Below are 11,425 nucleotides of genomic sequence, written 5' to 3'. Positions count from 1 at the left end.
GTCTTGAAGTACCATGTGTTGCATGGTTCTTGGACATGATTTGCACTTTATCCCAAAAGTAATGTTGCCTCAGAATTGTTTGACTCTAAAAGAATTAAGTAATTAGGTTAAATCTTTCTAGCATTACTTCCTTAAAATATATTTTAATATGCCTATGTGGTCCTTCATTTTAAGCTCTTCTCTTATTCTGAGAAGGCTGCTGCAGCTTCAGTTGTTCCTGGAATTGTTTTCTGTATATGTATCTTGCGTGTATTCCCGTATTCATTTAGATCTATTCAGGAGATACAAAGATGGTGGGACTTTCACCAGTGTATTCTGAACCATTCACATTGCTGAGAGCACGTCACAATAACCAAATTTTCAATGTACAATATTAACCCTCTAATGTTAAAAATCAAACCGTTTCCTTTGTGAAATTGTGCAAAGTGCATCTCTAATGATTAATGATGCATTTGGAGGGTAGGAATCCGTCACCTCGGCAGGACAACCATATAAAGAGTCAAAGCCAAGAAGAAGAATTTCTTGCAATATTGTCAAGTGTAAATAGTGCCAGTAAACTAAATTCAGCAGCTCCACTGCAAATAGGCAGCTAAATAAGATGTATCCACAGAGAGCAGCAAAAGATTCAGAGTATTTTTCTGGCCTGGTTATTGCCATGGTTGATGTCTGGTATTGGTCTAGCTGTTGCGATGCAGTTGGTGCTTCAGTGGCTAAGGTGAACCCAGGGAAACAAATCTCTCTGGGTTCCCTCTGCATGCAGTCCAGGGGGAGCAACACATCCTACACCCCATGATTCAGATCTAATGTTTGCTATGGTCCTTGATTGGAGGCATTTCTCCCTTCCCATCTTTCTGCTGTATTGGTGTGCATGTCTGCGTGCACATGCCATGAACTGGTTTGGAAAGCAGACCCAGCCAAAACTAAATCTCTAGCACAATAAGAGGGATAGGACAGTAGCTGCTTAAGTTGTCAGTGCTGGCAAAGAGTCTCTGTTTAGGAAGAAAGAAGGAAAGATTGTCAGGCTTAATATTCCTCAGTTACAGGAAACTTGAAGAATTCATCCATGTCAGCTGGAAGGTGGTATTTACAAATGAATCCCTTATAGTGACAGTGCATTTCCAGTATGAGAACTACATGAGATTTCTCACTAGTGAAGTAATATAGGTTGATTTGAAAAGGCCTTGATCTACCTGCAATAATTGATGATATTTGAAAGATGGGGACATATTTTGCATTTTCTGAAAAGCAACATCAGTTTAGGAGTACCTTTTATACAAGTCAGTAGTAAAACCACCTGTTTCAGTGTAAACATTACATGGTTACATAGTGTTTGGGTTTGGACGCATACAAAAATGTCCTAAATTTAAATCTGTTAGGTTCATCTAGGTGAACTTTCAAGCACTTAGTAAGACTTTGGCAATTCCTTGGTAACTGATTTATGTGATTTATGTAGTATTTGAAAAGCAGAACAAATTCTGTTAATTAGACGTCATTCTGTTCATTACCACTGCTGTTTGAGCATTTGTATTGCACAGGAATAGACCTTAACCAATGCAAATGTATGTCATATTTTAAAGGTATTCATACTCCAAGAGGAAGTTGCCAGGCTGTCTTGTAAAAACTCAGTGGTATAATTCACTGATTTACAGCCTTGATCCTTAGGTGATCATTATCCTTCTGTATGCTACTGCTGTGAGTAATGTGGAATACCCATAACATCACATTTACAAAAGGAACATGTATTCTTAACCATAGTATAAATTTTTATTTTCCCCATGAATTTTGATGGATTTGTATAATTTTTCATACAGTTTAAGATTATTCTATATGCTGTATTTTTTTTTTCATTAAAATAGCATGTTTTGTGTCAGATATTGTTTACCCTTATAGAGAGCAAATGCTCTGAAGAAGAATGCATGTTAAAGCGGAATGTAGAGGAATATTTGAAGGAGAAAATGGAAGAAAAACTGTAAAGAGCTGTCTAGACTTACAATCTGTTTAGGTTAAAATGCCATAATGAAATCCAAACGATCATTCGTAACATCAGCTGTCCATGAAGATGGTTTTCCCTTATAGTTGCTTTGCATTTCCCTAAGACACAGGAAACTACTTGAAATGTAGTAGCATTTGCATCCTGTAGGTGATGTGTTGTAGTTTTCTCTGACAACCTCCACAGACTTCCTTTTATGAGATCTCACACTTTTTCAATCAAATTGCAGAACAGCAAACAAAGCTCTGTCTGTTGGGAGATGCAATAGTATGTGCACATTAGGATGAACTGGTTTGCTTGGCATAAGTGAGAAGTGGATATGCCCACTCCTTCCTGCTTCCTTCGGGTTTTGTGTTGTTTTGGGGTTTTCCTTTTTTTTTCTCTGTCTGCTGAGAACTAGGCAGAGCCACTGTCTTCTTTGTGAGAGCTGTTAACCTATTTTTTACGATACAGATTGATGTGTTGATGCTCTTGAGTCAGCAGTGATGGGCATGGCCAGTTTGAGCTAGGTTTCAAAGAATTTATTTACTCTTCTGTTGAAAAAAATAGGAAGAACTCTGATCATCTGTAGCAACACAAGTTACTTACAGATTTTTCTGTTCTTATTCACACCTCTTTCATGTGTTTCATTTCAGTATTGACATGATTATTTTGAGACTTCAACTATGTGTCTAAATCTTGTTTTCCCTCTGACTGAAGAACCTTTCGGTATTGTCTGGGGTTTTTTCCTGATTTTGTAACCTGGTTACTGATTCAGAATATCCTTGGTTAAAAAAATCAGAATTCTCTCATAACTAACTGCAGGAGTTGCTCTAGTTTGTTCCCACCTGTCAGTCTTCACTTACCAGAAATTTACTTGTTTCAGTCGCTTACACCTGCTTTAAAATAGTTCTGTGTTAAGAAATCAATTAAATGGTCATGGAGTAGTAGTGGTTCTTCTGCCACTTTCGACATCAGCTTCTCTTGGCACCAGTGAAGCCCAACCACTGCTTTATTTTATGTCAATACGGTCAGAATGCACTCTGGTATTTTGTCAAGAAAAGTGGTAAGTTTGACAGTTGAGTAATAGTTCGGGAAAAAGGGAACCAGTCTGTGTTTGGAGGGTGTCAAGCGCAATGTCGCACACTTGTTTTGGGGGAACTATTTTAATCAGACTTACGGAACTGAAGCAACTCAGAAGTTGGTGACTGAATGTTCTTGAGTTAGAAGTGAGGGTTTAATCCTCAACTGTGTGTGGTGACCTTCCGAATATGGTAGAAAGGAATAATGGAAAAAAGGCAAGAGGCTTTTTTCTCTTCTTCAGTCTCTAGTCTCACATGGGACATCAAGCAATCTTCATTTTGTTCTTCACTGGAGTCAGAAAGAATCTCTTGTACAGGTATTGCACCTTTAAAAAGCAGTTAGTAACTTTTAAAACGCTTCAGTCATGATTCAGTGCTGTTCTATGCAGCTCAAGAAGTTTTTGGTCAAAGATAGTGGGTATCCAGGACTGTTTCTTGACCTTGGTCTGAGTCTAAGTGAATGTTGGGTCCTTCCTGGGCAAGCAGGGGGGAAGCAGAGTAGTGAGAACTAGACTACTTCTCATCCTAGACTAGGATGGTGGCTCATGGAGAACAACAATACTAATGTAAGTTCTTCTTTCTGTAAAGCCCTTAAAGCATCTTGCCTTGTGAGAAAGAGCAAATTTTGTCCATACAAGGCTTCAGATGACTGATCTTCAAAAAAAAAACCCCAAAATACCACCATCCCAGCACATTATTTTGCCACACTTCTTTCCTCTGATTTATCATCTGAGTGTTGGAATGAGAGGATGAAATTGTTATGTCAGGAAATCTATTATTTTCTATTGAAAAAAGTTAATACATGCTTATTAGGTTTTCAAAACATTTGAAGTAGTGTTCTATTTCCTAGTAGATTGTGCTTTTGGAGTAGAATTCTAATAACAGCATTCTTTTTAAATGTCAAAACCAATTATCCATTTGAGTGGTAATAATATAAAAGATTTATGAAAGAACAAATTGTAAATTTGTACTTGTAGCTCTACTGTGTTGCAGAAATTTGTTGTAATTTATAGGGAGTAATTATGAAGTATGCATTGAAGCATCATGGCATTGAGATCTTTGAGAATTAAAAACCTGTTTGTTGGGAGGAATGAAGCAGCTTAGACTTGGCTTGTAATTGGGTACTGGATCGCAGATAAGGCACTTAGTCCTTTAAAGAGTGAAGTTTACTTCAAAGAGCTAAATAGAAGTGGTTTTTTTTGACAAATCTTTATTTAGCAAAGATCACTGAGAGGCTGTAATTTCTGCTTCAATCTGTATCTGTTTCTGTACTGCATGTTGTTTTATATGGCTTTTAAACATAAATTCATTAACCAGAGAACTCTTCATTGATTTATATAGCTGGTGGTGGATTTTGCAGCTGCATGTACAGAGCATACTTCAGACAAGCTTGCAACCTCTGGCCCCTCTCACTTGATCAGTGAATTAAAGTGCATGTTACATTTTCCAGGGGGAAGGGAGTTTTGTAGTAAAGAGAGTCTAGAAATCAGGTGAGAAATAGGAAGGGTAAAGACCAGATTTCAGAGGGGTATCTTGAATCTCACCTTGTTCTTTCTTCTGCTTCTCACCCACATATTCTTTGTCCTGTTGGCTAAATAATGCAGAGTACTTTTCAGAAAAGCAAGAGTGGGCTGAGGTTTTATGGTCTATTTGTTTTTATGAGCCTTAAATCACAGTTAGTTTTTTGTTTTTTTTTTCCCAAATGATGACTAAGTCACTGAAGCTGCTTTACAGCACAATCCTGAAAACATAAGTAACTAAGGTTGTGCTCCTCATTTGGAGATAACTGAATTTCTGGGTCTCTGTGGCTACAGGATAGCACGGCTGTCTTGAAAGAGTAAGCAACAGAGTGCTATGTATCTGCATCTGCCTTCCAAGGACCTGTGAGTTTTTACTGTTTCCCTTTGGGAACTTGGACAACACTGCCGGTACTAATGTGAGATATACTTTTTTGGCAGACCTTGATGCCTTGCACTCCACTGTGTAATGTGTTTTGTGTAAAAGGAAACAAAGCAGTCCTGTTTGCCCTCCTCCTTCCCACAAATGCGTTATCTATGTTAAGAAGTTTTCAGAGAAATACAGTTAGATGCCGATGCTTGAGGCAATGATGTGTACAAGCCTACAAATCATACATGAGATGCAGCTGGTGCTCTTCTCATTTCTGGAGTTAGTTTCTGTATGTTTAATTTGAATTATTCACTTGAGAAATAAAAGGTAGGGGCTGTTTGCTTCAAAAGCGTTTGGGTTTGGCCGTAAGTGTTCCATGAGAGTTTGTCTGCCAGTAGATTGTCACCATCTTGTCATAGCAGTATAATTTAAATTTCAGGAAACAGAAGTCACTAGCATGACAGTTGAGTGCAGAAGGCGGTAGTGGTTCTGCTTTGTTTAAGGTGGAGGGAGCATTTAAGCTTTCCTGGTCCGTTTATCTCATGTTAAGGTCCATGAGTGCTTCATTTGGAGTTCCCTTCTTCCCTTCATTAACTGGAAGCCAACACTGGTAGCTGTATCCCTGCTTGTAGGACAGGACTGGGAGTCTAGACTGGTTTTCCCTCTGAGGGTGGTTGGTAAAGACATTCAGCAGGCCATTTAAAATCAGAGAAACCACACTGTGTCTTTCAAAATTCACAGAATAAATGTTACAGGGCCTGCCATTCATTCTTATTTTACTTTAGTCAGTACGTCTCAAGTGGTTTTGCTTAGACTTGGAAATCGTGGTTTGGAATATGAGTGCTGGGTGTCTGGAATACATTGCTGTGCAGCACTGCATCCTACAGACATTCACAGACTGTGCTGGAGGTATTAAGAATTAATTTTAACAATGATGCCTCTCATTACCTACAGACTCAGTCCTTTCTGAGAGGAGACTGTGCCACCAGAGGAGAATGTGACAGTGCAGGAGATGTCCTGTGCTTCCATGGGATGTCACAAAGCATATAATCTGCTGCTTTACTTTTCGGTTTTTTGAACCTCTCACCTTCCTGGTGCTTGTTGCTAAAGACGCAGTAACCACTTGTGGGGCACAAATGCTGCATTGGTTATGCACGAGACTCCTGAAAGGAGTAATGAAAGTAATGCATCTTCTTTCTTTTTTTTTCCTCCCATATTAATAGCTTTGTTGATTGGTGGCAGCACAATTCGATAAGCTGCTAAAAATTTGTTGACTAAATCAGCAACCCTTTTCTTTCACTTCATGTATAGAGCAGATTGCCAGGGTTAGTTCTACATATTTTGACTTTGCCTTTCCTAAGAGTGAGATCACTGTACTTTCAGGGAAGGGTTTTGTCAGATGAGGTGGGTAGCTGAACTTGCATTTGAAGAACTTGCTGGAACATTGAGATGAGAGCCAGCTTTCACTCTCACCAGTTGAAAGTCTCATTTGGTTGGTCAAGTGCTTGGTCTTCATTATTCCAGGCCATAACAGTCTCACTTGTCTTTTATTTCTTCTGGGTTCTTGTTTTCTCTCCTGGCTTTTTAGATGAAAAATTGCAAATTTCCTGACATTTTTCATATTCTTATGTAGATGCTTCCCATTCATGGTATTTCCTTTCTTATTATTATCTGAGGGTATTCATACTATTGAGTATAGGTCAAAGGAAAGAGATCTCTGTGGCTGAAGGAGTTAGTCTGGGAGTTAATCTATGGTAGATTACTCCAACACACAAACTTCTGGCTTTTTTTAATACTATTTATATCTTTTTGCCCTCTCCAGAGGACCACTTCACGCATGGCTCATTAAGAAAACAGTATTATTTTCTTTTGAGTTAGCCTTTGGTGGTATTCCATAACATAATGGAGGATGATCCATTTCAGTAAGTGTTGCAGGAACTTGCATGAGGTTGCACAGAGCATGCAAATTCTCCTATTCCACAAGATTAGGCCATAGAGATGAGTCTCCCCATCATATGTGGTTTCCAGTTAAGCTGGTTGTTAAATTTACCACATAACTATTTGCACTCCAGGGCACTAGTAATATGCAGGGATTGCAAGGGGTTACCTTTCATTTCGCTTTGATTCAGGAAGGCTGTTAGGCTTGAATTTTTCTTCTCAGCCTTCACTTTGTGTGTTTACCAAATGCCCATCTTGATATTTAAACAACCAACTCTTCTCTAGAATGCACACTGAAGTGCTGAAGGTGTTCTTGCGAATGTACAGGGGCTCTGCCACCTTGCCCAAACAAAACAGATATTTGAGGTAGAATGAGATTCTGAAGTAGTCTCCTTTCTTTTCCCTGAGGACATGATCTTGTAGGTGCGCTCAAACATATGGAAAATTGACCATAAAGCACAGGATCTGCGCGTCCTTTCATTCCAGTAACAATGTCGGTATCCTCTGCTGACAGTTAGAAGAGAAGGCCCAAGTCTTGGCCGTTTTCCATCTGCTGAGGTAATGGTTTAAAAACCCCCCACAACTTAATTATCTAATTTTGAATTTCCACGTCGATTTCTGCAGCATGTGCAATGAAGTGGCAGGTTTCCATCTCATTTTCAATTCCCATCTTACTCTAAAATGCTAGTGACTGCTTTATGGGCTGGAAGGGGTAACGCTCAGAATAAGGACCATTTCAGGGTGGCTCCTTGCCCACTCCTCTGCCAAAAATAGTGAAATCACTGTTCCCTTCTCCAGTGCAGGGATGATGAAAGCCAGATTAACTTCCTTAAAAATCCTGCTCCGTGTTCTAGAGTAGCGATACCTTTCTTTTCATCTCTGTGGAGTGTCCACACCTCTGACACTTAAAATGCCCCTGATGCGGTTTGGGTTTATTTTTACTTTTTCAAGGAAGATTTTGTCTGCAGAATATGTAAATCTTGTTTTGTTTTGTTTTCCTACAGGAAATATATTTCTTATTTTCTTGGCTAACTGGAAGATCAATTTGACACTTGTAGCTTATCTTTAATATTAGAAATTACTGCTCCTTTTTATCTTGCTAAATGCCATAGTAAAGAGTTGTATTAATAGTGAAGGGTTTTTTTCATCACCTAACCAGGCGCAAAACTTTATTCTCATGCTGTCTCTGAATGCTTTACATATATATCTATGTTAATATCTTTTTAATATCTTTCATTTGTCTCTGCCTTTCTTTCTATCATTATGTATTTATTGGATAATGTGAAGCAATCCTGTAGCTTTACATTGATGCTTCCTTACACTTGTTTACTAGATTTGATACAGACAGAATTTGTTTGTAGCTTCATGCCTTTAATTGTGTTTCTTCATATTTTGTTGATTTTAAAGAACTGGTGCTGGATAAAACAGCTGTCTTTCAGAGGAGGGATTCTTGGAAGTTGCCGTGGGGTTGGATCCCAGGGCAGTATGGACTTCTGTCAGTATTTTGCTCACGTCCTTTCTACACTGATGCATATTGGGCCATTTTTACAAACAAACAAAACCAATGAATGTAGAATTTTGCATTTTTAGTTTTCATTAATAATTCTTACTTAATGATGTGTTCCCGGCCTCCCATGTTAGATGGCTATGTAGCCTCCAAGAAGCATCCCTTCATCACCTGACCAACTTTTCAAGACTATTTGGAGCAAATGTAATGGCAGAGAGTGAGCTCTCTCACAGAGACCAGAGTGCGGCATGGAAATAGTAATATCCCCAAAACTGGGAACCACACATGATATTCAGTAGTCACTTCTGCTTTAAAAGCTCAGCTTGTCTTTTAGATTGTTTGGTGGTTTTTTTTTTCCCTGTCCTTCGAAAATACAGGAAGCTGTGTCTGTTTACTCAACTGTACACACTGCCTTAATGAAATAATGCCTCCTGCTTTTTCTGGCAGAGGGGGTGTTTTTCTGGAATCATGGATACATTTATGACAAACGTTTACATGTTGTTTGATTTGACTTGTAAAAGAAACTTTCCTGAAAATACTTCACCAAATACAGTATTCTTCAAAAGCAAATATTCTTTAAAACTAAGCAAACCAGAAATAGTTAAGAGCCATGGTGTGCTCCCTTGAGCCACGTTACTACACTAACTCCAGATGACTGACCAAATAACTCGAGCAATGCATTTGCTTCTATAATTGAATAGAGTTTTGCTTTTATATTGCAGTGAAACTGGAGGTTTTTTCCAAGTTTCCTAGAAGACACTTAAAATGATAACAATGCCAAGACAAACCAAGATTGTTAGCCCATTACTTTGTCACTAATAGTGGGCAATAACAGGTGCCTATAGGAGAATATAGGGATGGGGCTGACACAGGTGCTGCCCCACGTTGCTAGTATGTGGCCAAGGGTGGTGTCTCCTCATTTATTGGCCTTTTCTTACATGAATTTACCCAATTACTTTTGAACCTGTAACAATATTTACTGCCCAGCATTTATTGTTGACCTTTCCCAGAGCTTAACAGTGATGTGTCGTGTAGTGTGTGTTCTTCTGCAAGTGGCGCTATTTCTTCTACTGGTGTGTCAATTCCCTTGAATCAATTGATCAGTCCAGTTCTGTTATTTTTACCACTTACAATTAAAAAAACCCCAAAACCTTTATGGTGCACTTCATTAGTCCCTGAGGCTGCAAAGTCTTAGTTGATTTCATTCTCTATAGTACAGGAGCTCATTCTGCACCTTAGGTTGTTTAGTCGCCTTTCACTCTTCCCTTTTCAAGTTCTGGCCTGGGTGTTTGAGAAAGGGTAAAAATGCACCTGGTTTGAAGTGGTGGTACTAATGACTGAATGAAGTCTCAGTAAGTAATTCCTAATTTCTCTTCACTTTTTCTATTATTTGAGCTGATTATTTTTTTTTCTGTTTTGACTCTAATGTGCTCAGTGCTGACATCAGAAGAGCAAAATTTTAAGGCTGTATCTGAACATTAAGAAGAATCAACTTGGAGCCTAACACTGAATTCAGAGGCCCACCCTTCTTGCATTGTTTCACTGCTCTGGCTGCAGGATTTGTAACTCATGACCCATAAGGGGGCTTAACCCCTCCTCCTCCTGCTTCTATTATGCAGGGGAATTGTATTTTCTGAGGCCGTTTTTTCAGATGCTCAAAATGGCACTGTGAAAACGTTTGTGTTATTCCTGTAAAGAAAAGTGAAGGAAAAGTCCAGCCAATTAAATTATTACAAGAGGACCATATTTAGAAAGCCTTTGTTTAATTCTGACCCAAAGGCTCATGTTTTCTTAAAGAGGTCTGGTTCTGAAATCCTCTGTAGGCAATCTCCCCCCCCCCCCCCATCAAACTGGAACAGAACACAGGGTGTTAATTAGGCCTATTAGAAAAGAGGCTTGCCCTGGGTTGATTCTGAAACAGAAAATCAAGAGGCAGCAGAGCATGACGTATTTGGAACTGACACTATTGCCTGCAGCATGGACCGCATTCATAGATCATATGCTTGCAAAGATGCAGTAAAGGGGGGCTGAGGGCAGCTCTGTATTTAAATATTTAGCGAAAACATGTGAGGCCTTATTGGAAAGAGAGTGTGCCTCACTCGTGCTTGGCAGTGTTGGTGGGCACAAAACTGCCTCTGCAGGTTTCAGTTAAAAATACAAAATTAGTGTTTCCTTTGTGTGGCTTCTTTGAACAGCAGTGTTTGTAGCTACTGAGTCTTTAATATGATAATGAGGTGCTCAAGTCTTCAGTTTAACCGTGGCCATGAGGGTTAGGTTGTGAATAATACCCTGAAGGAGCAAAAATACTTTCTCAGTCCTAAGCACATTTTGGAAATGGTATGAAATTGACTCAACTTTAAGGTCTTTTTGATATTACCTAGAGGTAAAAAAGGTAAAAGAAAAATGGGGTGGCAGGTGTGTGTGGTACCGCAGTTGTGATCTTGACATTGGACTTAAAAGTGTTTACTAAAGTAACATGGTAATGAGAATGTCTTACTTTACTTTTAGCTTCTTAAATTGATGAGACTCCATGTCCTTTAAACTTTATTATAAAAGAAAAAAAAAGTGTTTTGAAATACAAAGGTGTTTCCTTGGGGTTTTTCAGGGGAGGTTTAGGTACAGCATAGTAGATTTTGAGCATTTGTACGTTATGTGAATAGAGCAGTTTTGTAATAAAGCTGCTGTACATAACTGTCAGAGGTTTTCTTTCACATTACTTAAAACAGAGGCAGGATTAGATGGCTGCTTCTGGACGAATATTTGAGAAAGCACAATCATTCATCTTTCCAGGAAAACATAAAGTCTCATTGAGATAGGAAAAAAATAGATCCAAAACAACAAATAAGCCTTGAAAGCATCTCTTGGGTCACTGGAAACTACCCAATGCAAGGAGGAGGCATCTTGGAATGGAAGATGCGAGCATGATTATAAAATCAGAATTCAGTTTTGCCTGATTATAGAGATCGATTTGTTCATTACAAGTTTAAACCTGGGGTGGGTTTTTTTTTCTCTCATCTGTTAAATGTAAGCCGTGCTCTTAGG

General features: G+C 38.8%; 1 protein-coding gene across 7 annotated transcripts in view; it reads left to right on the top strand.

Moving 5' to 3' along the window:
• The window catches only part of BIRC6 (baculoviral IAP repeat containing 6), a 172,296-nt gene that overhangs the window by 129,841 nt on the left and 31,030 nt on the right, over positions 1 to 11,425 (top strand). The gene's annotated exons all lie outside the window — the stretch shown is intronic.

Source organism: Pezoporus flaviventris, unplaced genomic scaffold (assembly GCF_033815535.1).
Source record: "Pezoporus flaviventris isolate CSIRO_AGI_PZ_B2104156 unplaced genomic scaffold, CSIRO_AGI_Pfla_v1 ptg000066l, whole genome shotgun sequence".
Taxonomy (NCBI): domain Eukaryota; kingdom Metazoa; phylum Chordata; class Aves; order Psittaciformes; family Psittacidae; genus Pezoporus; species Pezoporus flaviventris.
The sequence above is the reverse complement of the archived record's forward strand: the minus strand, read 5'-3'. Positions and strand labels throughout refer to the sequence as shown.